This window comes from Octodon degus, unplaced genomic scaffold, assembly GCF_000260255.1.
Source record: "Octodon degus isolate 3935 unplaced genomic scaffold, OctDeg1.0 scaffold00026, whole genome shotgun sequence".
Classification (NCBI taxonomy): domain Eukaryota; kingdom Metazoa; phylum Chordata; class Mammalia; order Rodentia; family Octodontidae; genus Octodon; species Octodon degus.
Window position 1 is genome coordinate 17,521,808 of NW_004524602.1, and position 8,984 is coordinate 17,530,791.

The 8,984-nt window shown below is 53.5% G+C and overlaps 1 protein-coding gene across 6 annotated transcripts in view; it reads right to left on the minus strand.

The window, feature by feature from the left end:
* Window positions 1-8,984, minus strand: part of Aqp9 (aquaporin 9) — a 78,006-nt gene that overhangs the window by 10,982 nt on the left and 58,040 nt on the right. The window lies entirely within an intron of this gene.

The following is an 8,984-nucleotide window of genomic DNA, read 5'->3' on the forward strand; positions in this document are numbered from 1 at the left end:
GTGTCCAGCCTGCAGAGAGGGAGATGGCAGGCCCACGCCTGTGTCCAGTCTGCAGAGAGGGAGATGGCAGGCCCACGCCTGTGTCCGGTCTGCAGAGAGGGAGAAGGCAGGCCCACGCCTGTGTCCAGCCTGCAGAGAGGGAGATGGCAGGCCCACGCCTGCATCCGGCCCACACATGAGTTTTGCTGGGCCTGCACAATGTGATGACGTTTACATTTGCAACTCATGTGTTTCACACAATGATCTAGACCTCTGGCTTCTCTAAGTTAAGCCTTTTACACTAAGAGGATTGTAGCTTCACATGACAGTGTAAGAAACAACACGCAGAAAGACCCCATGTCTTTTGCCTATTGATCCTGTTACTCCACCAGAAGATCTGGTGGCCCTCCCCGACCCCTGATCTTCTGGCACAGAATAGCAGTTGGCTTCTCCCTTTGAGCAGAGGTGGGGTCTCCCCAGCTTCACTCACTTAGGTCACCCTTGTGGCTCTCACAGGCATTGGAGTTTGGGGTCATTGCATTGGGGGCTGCAGTGCCAAACCAGACCAACCACATCATGTCCACATCTAGTACTCTGAGGGGACCCTAGTAGCATGTGTGGGAAACACTTCTGATGTTCACGAAAATGAAGGAAAACTGTCGCAGATGCACCTGGCAACCAGGGCCTCCTAACCCCTGTGACCTTTCCTCTCGAGTGGTGGCTGCCCAGCTCAGAGTCCTGTCTTCCCTGCAGCCGCAACACAGCATTGTACTCAGAGTCCATGCTCTGCACACATCGAGCAATGCCGTATGGGGTGAGTCTTCTGTAGTCTTTCACAGGCAGAGGGTATTTTGGACCATGGAGCCGATATTCAGAAAGATTTGGAATAAATACATTATGGCATGTCCAGTAAATCACTAGATAGCTACAAAACAGAATGAGGGAAGGACTGGCCAGGTAGCTCAGTGGATTAAGGCATCTTCTTAGGCAGATGCAGGGACCCGGGTTTGATCCCTGATGTGCCATGCTGGCCCTGCCCCCAGGGTGCACTGAGATTGCAGTTGAGACTGGGCATGATGCCAAGCACCTGTAATTCTAGTGCTTGGGAGGCTGAAAAGAGGAGTATCACTGGGAGTTCAATCTGTGTAGTGAGAACCTGTAGACCTTGTACTAAATACATTTTTTAAAAAAAACAATGAGGGAGATCTGTGTGTAACAAAGAGGAAGAATCCCCAGATTGTAATAAAGTTAAAAAATGATGCAACATTAAAACATAATTATATTATAATACCTAATGTATTTGTATATACTGTCTTTGTTACTCTTTTCTCATTGTGGGAAGAAGGAAGGCAGAAGTGGGCTCGGGAAGGAAGCAAAGGTTTATTTAGCTTGCAGTTAATGGAGGTTTTAGTCCATACACAGCTGGCTCCAAGGGAGAGGGGCACATGGTAGAGGACAACCGGTCCTGGTGGCAGTGGTGGAAGAGCAGAGAGCAAAGGGAGGGGCAGCAGCAGGCAGCCTCTCTCCCCTCCTCACAGCATAACGCAGACTCCCTGCCCATGGTGGGTGCAGCACCCACACCCTCAATAATCAGTCACACACTCCAGGAGCCGCCCCAGGACTGCACGAGGCCTTGGGGCCACCTAGACACAAGCCACAACACATACACGGGCTTTCTCCATGAGCACATGAGTAGCAGGAATGGGGTTGAAATCTGTTGGTGAGGCCAGGTAATCCCAGCACTCAGGAGGTTGAGGCAGGAGGATAAAGAAAAAGCAGGACAGAGCCACTGATGAGACAAGCCAGCAAAAAGAAAACTGCAGTGAAAAAATTGCCGAGAGTCTACCTAAATCATGGGATCACTGCAGCAGAAAACACATTCTCTGAGCCCACTGTGCACACTGTGTGGCGACTGGCCGTCCCACAAAGCGTGGTAGGCCTTCAGAACTACTTGGCCACAAGGAAACTAAGCACTTGCGTTAAGAGACACATCTTTTTGTTTTTTCCAAACACACAAAAAATGAACAGGAGCAATTGCTGAAGACCCCTCAGCCAATGAGCCTGCGCCAACAGCACCCTCCTTGGTGGCTGCCACGGCACTCCAGCTAGGAAGCTCCTCAGAGGTGGCGCTGGTCCTGCCCACTGCAGGGCGCATCGTGGGTGAACTTCCAGGGAGGCTGCAGTTGCAAGGTGGGGTTCGCTCTTCTCTGGCCACCACCGCAGCAGGTGAGCTGGTGAAAGCGCCGAGGCTTTGGAGGCATCTTCGTGAGAGGACTGAGAAGGCGCCAGGGTCCAGGGTCCACGCTGGGCGTCCACCAGCGCTGAGAGCAACGCTTGTGTGTGGCGCGTTGTTCACGAGGGCGTGTGAGGCTGTGCCAGCCAGCACCTCTGCTCTTCGTACCAAAAACCTGAATTGGTCATTATCTCTCAAACAGGGCAGCTGCCACGTCCAGACAGCTTTCTGCTCCCACTTCTCAGGTCAAAAAGGTCTCCTGTGAATGTCATTGCTTTGCAGTGTCATCCATAGACACATACGGACTGGCTGGAACGTGTCACCCTGACCGAACGCTCTGAAGGATGTGATTCAAGTTGCCAGCGACGTTCAAGCACACACCCTCACCTTGTGCATGCCGGAGCACACACACCTCTTACCATACGCAGGAGGAGGCTGGCTTTCCAGAGCCGAGTACCGCCTAGAGGCTCCTGGCTGGCAGAGCCACTCAGGAGATTCCTTCTAGAAAAAGTCCCACCGGCCGCACATTGCCATGGCAGAGTCAGCTGCCAAGCGCGCTCACTCGTGTGACGCCCTCGGTCGCTGCACCAGCTGTGCCACTTCAGGGGAGAACAGCTGGGCTCAGGTGGGCATGTGGTGAGGCTGCCTTGGAGACGCAGCTGAAGTTACGGGGGCAAGAGGTGGGCACCGGGCTCCTTGGCGCATCTCAAACACTCGCAGAGTCGCTGAAAGACACTGAGCCAGGGCTCGCTTTCTCCCAGCTGACAGGTCACTACTGTTTCGGCACTCAGACAGCCCCAGTGTTGCTTTCCAGCCACGGTAGATCCGTGGGCCTGGGACTCATTTGTGAGTAAGCAAGGCGGACTGACTTTGTGCTAGAAGAGGATTAGCTGCTTGAGACGGCACGTGATGGTAGGCTTCAAAGTATGTCTGAGACGCCTCAGATTTCCATATATTTTGGATTAAAGTCCAAACAAAATATGCTGAGTTTGCCCCAGAAGACCTGAAAAGCCTGCTTACTTTCCCAACACCCTAAACTTGTGAGCAGCATTTTCTGCAGCAAGAGCAATCAAATAGGATGATAGAATGGACCAGACACAGGCCACACACTCTGGTGTCACCGTGTCCCGTACCTCCAGACGGGATCTTCTAGTTGCAGGAAAGCAAGCTCCTCTTCTGCATTACAGCAGCTGCAGTGCTTGGATCGGCTCCAGGCCCCCTCCAGCCGTGTCTGCGGAAAGGCGCACCCGTCAGGACTCCCGCACGTGGCTTGTCACGTGGCTTTGCTTCTTCACCACAGGGTGGCCAGGTCCCAAAGGTGAGTGTCCTGCAGGCTCCAGGTGTCTTAATCCCTGTGCTGGGTCCTTTTGTGACCCCACATCACGCTAGCCCTGGACTCAAGAGCACACAGCGGAGCGTGGTAGAAGCCAACTGCAGCACCGCAGGAGCACCTGGCCTGTGCGGGAGCCGCCTGAGAAGTCGGGGAACGCTGGACCTCAGAGGCAGCGCCTCGCTCTCTCCCCGTGTCACCATGCCAGTGGCTGGGGAGCTTAGAGACATCCTGCCTGTACCTTCTGCCCATTGACTCCACGCCTACTCTTGGGACCGCAGAAAATAAGCCTCTTTCACACACCAGACGTTCCCGCAGCGGCCGGGGCGTGATAGCCTCCTGAGTTGTCTCTCCTGCTGGGTGGGTACCTGTCCCTTCACCTCTGCCGAAGGCATCCAGCGAGCGCCACCTAGGCAAGCTCTGGCTGTCAGGAGCAGGCGGCTGGGAGTCCTACATGAGGTAGCAATGAGCGCTGCATCCGACTCCGGGCTTGCCGACCGGCGGGGCACTAGGCCACAGGATGTAATTTAATGCTCGCCTACTTACGTCTGGGTTTTGTGATTTTATGAGAAAATATTCAGGTCCCTTCTTTGCCTCAGTGCCAGTTTCTAGCGTATTCAAGGAAATTAAACAATCAGATCCTAGATGGAAGAAAATACACCTAGGATAGAAATTAGAAATAGTTGCTGTTTCTTTCCTAGCCGTGGAAGCAAGTTCTGGGAGGACGGGGGGAATGCAAAGGTGGCGAGGCGGCTGTGCTGACTCCAGACAACCCCCAAAGAGAGCGCATCCCTCAGGCGGAGGGATCTCAGGGCTGTGGGTGGGGCAGCAACGGCAGGCGAAGGAAGGAGACGCTGTCCTTGCTCTCGGGTTCTGCGCAGCCGAAGCAGGAGAAGGAAGTTCAGGGGAAAGGAGGAAAGACGCCTGAAATCAGAACAGGAGTGTGTGACTCACTGGTGTGCGCCTGTGCCACGGCTCAGCGCCCAGCCCAGCGCCCTGGAGTTGGTCTGTCTGCCTGCCTCTCTCTCTCTCTCTCTCTCTCTCTCTCTCTCTCTCTCTCTCTCTGACAGCCCGTGATTCCTGCTCTTGCTGAGCCCTGCTTTGCAGCCTTCAGCCAGTGTGGTCTCTCATCCTCCATGGCCACGCCAGGCAGAGGCACAGAGGCAGCACGGTCACCTCTCCCTGGCTCAGCGTGGGCTACAGCACAGCCTCACACCCGTGTGGGGCTCTCCTGGCCTGGCCTCTGGGGTCCACACCTCTGCTTAGTGTGCATCTTCAGCAACAGCCAGGCCGCCACGTCCCTGCACCATGGACACTGCACTGCCCCTGGGCAGACAGCCGTGCATGCGCACGCATCCTGTGCCTTCCAGCGTGTCTTCCCGACACACTGAGCCCCAGCTGGCCTTTTCGGCCACACCCGTACACTGTCGCTTGGCTGTCTGCTGTCTTCCCTGCGGCACCCTCCCAGAATCACATCGTCCACCTCGGGCAGCAGGTCCTTCCTTACATTCCAGGTTTAAATGACAGTTGGGCAGGACTAAGCTGCTCATGCAAGGAGCGCAAATGGTTTCCTCGCTGTCACGAGAAACCAGGAAAAGAGAACCGGTTAGTTTGGGGAGTAAGATGTGAAGACAGTGAGGCATGATTCCCGAGAATGTCACACAGGGGCATGGGGAAGTGCGCAGGTCATGACCCCCGTGGCAGGTGACACTGGGTGGGGCGGCGTGGTCCTCAGTGCTGCGTCCTGAGGCTGGGAGAGGAGGAATCAGGCCAGAGTCTGGTGTGGGTGACCTCCCCACATCTCCTGCATATTTCCTGCCTCTTTTCATATGGAAGACAAGGCATTCCTAGCAGAGCACACTGTACAGCAGAAAAGTATTTGCCCCGAGAGGACATAGAAGCTAAACACCTAAAACCCCAGTAGCTACTGACCTTTAGGACTTCCTCTGCAAAGCACTCACAAATGCGCTCAAACCTGGGCTGAGGAGCCAGAGAAACTGGATTATTGCAAGAAGTCCGTGACGCTTGTGAGCACGAAACACGGTCTACAGTCGGAAAAGTGCTGTGTCCTACATCTGCCTTTTGGGAAACTCCCTGTCTGCCTCGGGCCCTGTGAAAAGGAATGCGAATGCTACTGTGAGCTGGTGTGAGGTTCCCGCCAGGCCTGCGCGCCACACGTGGCACTCGCTGCCTCATCGCTGCCCCACCGTGGCCCGAGAGTGTCCTGGGAAGACGCATGGTCCTCTCCAGGCGAGGGGAGGAGGAGACTGAAGGTGAGACAGGTGAAGCAACTTGGCCAACTGCGCAGCCCTCTGAGGCAGCGGAACGGAGACTTGGTCCTCGACCCGTCTCAGCCAGAGAACTGAACTCTGCACCTTGGCCCAGTGGATGGGCCAGGAGGTCACTAGAAGCCACAGCACTGAGACCTAGTGGAAATACTCAGGAAGGACAGCTTCCGCTGGGTGTGTGGGGCCCCAGGCTTTCTCGAAGGCCAAGTGCTTGGGGGTGCCAGGGAGCAGCCACCTGCGAGCTGTCTGTCTGGTATAAATAAGCTTCCGGGTACTTACTCCTGTGCTAAAGTCTGAGGGGACAGCACCACTATGCTTCTGGTGCCCGTGATTTCCTGGCCCTGTAAACACCGTGGTGACAACAGGCCAGTCTCTCAGTTCCTGGCTGAGGGATCTGCACTATCTTCAGTGAAGGACTGAAGACAGGCCACAGAGAGACCGGAGTGCACCAGTCACTTTGGGGGTTTCCTCTCAGAGGCCTCCCTGCTCCTACAAGCACTTTATAGTTCATGACTTACTGCTTTGCATCAAGCGGCACCTTCAGCACGGCATTCTTTGCAAACTGGACCTCTAGCCTGTGTCCTAGAAGTTCTGGCCCAGTGGTGACGAGCCTTCTAGACTATTCAAACTGCGACCCAGAACTCACTTCTTTACTGAAAAGTGCCAACACCGCAATTAAACCTGAATCCTGAGGCGTTAGCTTAGGAAGAAAACAACTCTACCTTAATAGCTTTTGTCTTAAAAGAAAAACAACGGGCGTGGCTTAGGTTCGCCACCACTGTCCCACTCCACCCAGCTCCACAGGTTTCTGTCCACCTGCTCAGCTCCTGTGACTGTGTCGCGTCTAACAGCACGTGATGGGAACAAGAGTAAGTCATTCATCGAGTGCTCTCTGTGGCCAAGCCTCCCACACAGCTCCTGCATCCCTTCTCTTCACAGCTGCCTACCCCACAACTAAGCCCCCTGGCCCTCTTGGTGACCCACGCGTCAGGTCCTCTTTACAAATAAGGAAACCAAAGCTCAGAGTGACTAAGGTGCTTCACGCTCACAGGAGTCTCTAAAAGCGGGCAGGGCCCGGGTGGCCACCTGTCACTGGTCACTGCAGCACTCACAGCTTGGGCGCCGTGCGCCAGGCACACTTGCTTACGGCATGCCGGGCCTGCCTAAAAACGGACAGATGAGCGACTTCACGAAAGCCACGCTGCTAGGAAGTGACTAATCAGAATCTGGAGAGGGACTCTGATCCGGTACCCTGTGCACCTCCTGTGACAATCCTGCTCCCTCCGCGGGTCCGTTTGTTCCTTTTACGAGGACATCGTGTGTGCACATGCACAGCTTGCCAGGCCATTAGCTCTCCAATTAGAGAAGGAAATGTTCTCAGTCATAAGAGAAAAAGTCACAAAGAACCAAGACCAAAATCCTGGATATTCTGGTTCAAAATGAGCCATATGTGGCTTGCGGCCCACGGGACTATCTGGATGAGATCAACACAGCACAGGAACCAGCTGTGCCTGAAGAGAGATAGTTCCAGGGCAGACTCATAAAGAGAAAGGAATCTGTGACTGGGGCACCAGGTGGGTGGGCAAGGGGCCAGCTTCGGGGCTCTCCGAGGAGAAAAGCAAGCTGAGAACCAACCCAGGCCTCCGAAATGAAAGGTGATCAAACAGCATCACCTCTGCCAGACTGAAAGGAACAGTCACCTCTCTGGCCCTCCACCTGGCATTCACATCCCTCAACTCATCCTGAGTGCTGACGTGGGCAGGGACGTCATGACCTCAAGGGCCAGAATGAGAAATGAATCACACATTTATTATAAAGGAATCCTTTCTCTTTATTAGGAGTGGCCCCACTCCTAATACCAAAGGCTGCCACAACAGTACCTGACCATGTGGTTTAGGAGCCTTTGGGGCTGGTTTGTGGGTACAGATTGGAAAGGTGTAGACATGCCAACTTGAGAAGCCCTAAATCCTAGAAACTGAGATAGCTGGGAGATTCTCATTGGATCCCAGGACAGAGTGGGGATCTACATGCTGATCATAAAAGCCAGGCTCAAGAGGCCTCAGGCAGAACAAGAGTTCACTGGCAGTTGGACTCAAGACTACGGGTATGTCATGCTCTGGGAGAAATTGGTATATACTGTGTTCTTGTCCTGAGAATTTTCTGGAGACAGATTAAAGGTGGTAGACTAATCTGGTAGAAAAAAATTTTAGGGCAACCCAATTCTGAGGCCATGGGTTGGGCACTGCTGGCAGCTCTTAGCCACACCTATCATGAAAAGTAAAACCAAAGAGAAAAGCAGATTTGAAAAATTTGCTGGTTGCCAAGAAGGAAATACCTATAAATCTGGTGCCTATAAACTTGGAGCTTGTAAAGTTCAGCCAAGGAGAACTTGGCTACTGAAAAGATTAACACTGAAAAGCAAAGAAAGAAACCAAAGTACTCTGCACCATAAGAGTAGAAAAGACGCCTTGAGGGTACCTCAGAAAAATCCACAAGACAACCCATTTTAGGCTCCAGTGTACAAAGCTGTAAAGCTTTTATCTAAAAGCCCTGGATCAAGAAAGGCCACCTAGGGAATTATTCCCAGAGGTTTCTCTTCAGTGCTCCAACATCCAGGCAGAGGCCTCTGTAACCACAACCCAAGGGGGCCCAGCTACTGCTTGAGCTGCTAGGAGACTTTGGCATTATCCACATGATCCTGGTATGACAGGCATGCAGAATATAAGTTGTGGGGCCAGGGGGGCTTGAACTCAGATTTTGGAGGAACATCTGGGAAAGTCAGGCAGTGTACTCCTGAGAGGGCAGTGCAGTGAAGCTGGAAGTGTGAAGCTGAGAGTGCAGTAGAGACCGCAGAAAGTTGAAGACACCAGGAACATGGCTCATCTGCTGAGGAAGGCCACAGGCAGCGAGCAAAGCTACCCCAACAGACAGAGCTTGGGTTGCAGATGGCAGTGCAAGAGAGAGTGATCTTCAAGCCCTTTGTAGCTCATATCTTTGTCCTGAGTGCTGGACCTAGAACCATAGGATGTGATGTTTGCCCTGCTGGGATTTGGTCTTCCTTTTGTCTCATTGTTGTCTATCCCCCATTCTTCTCTTTTGGGATGGGAATGTTTACCTGATGCTGTTGTACACTGATAAGAGTTTAACATTTGGA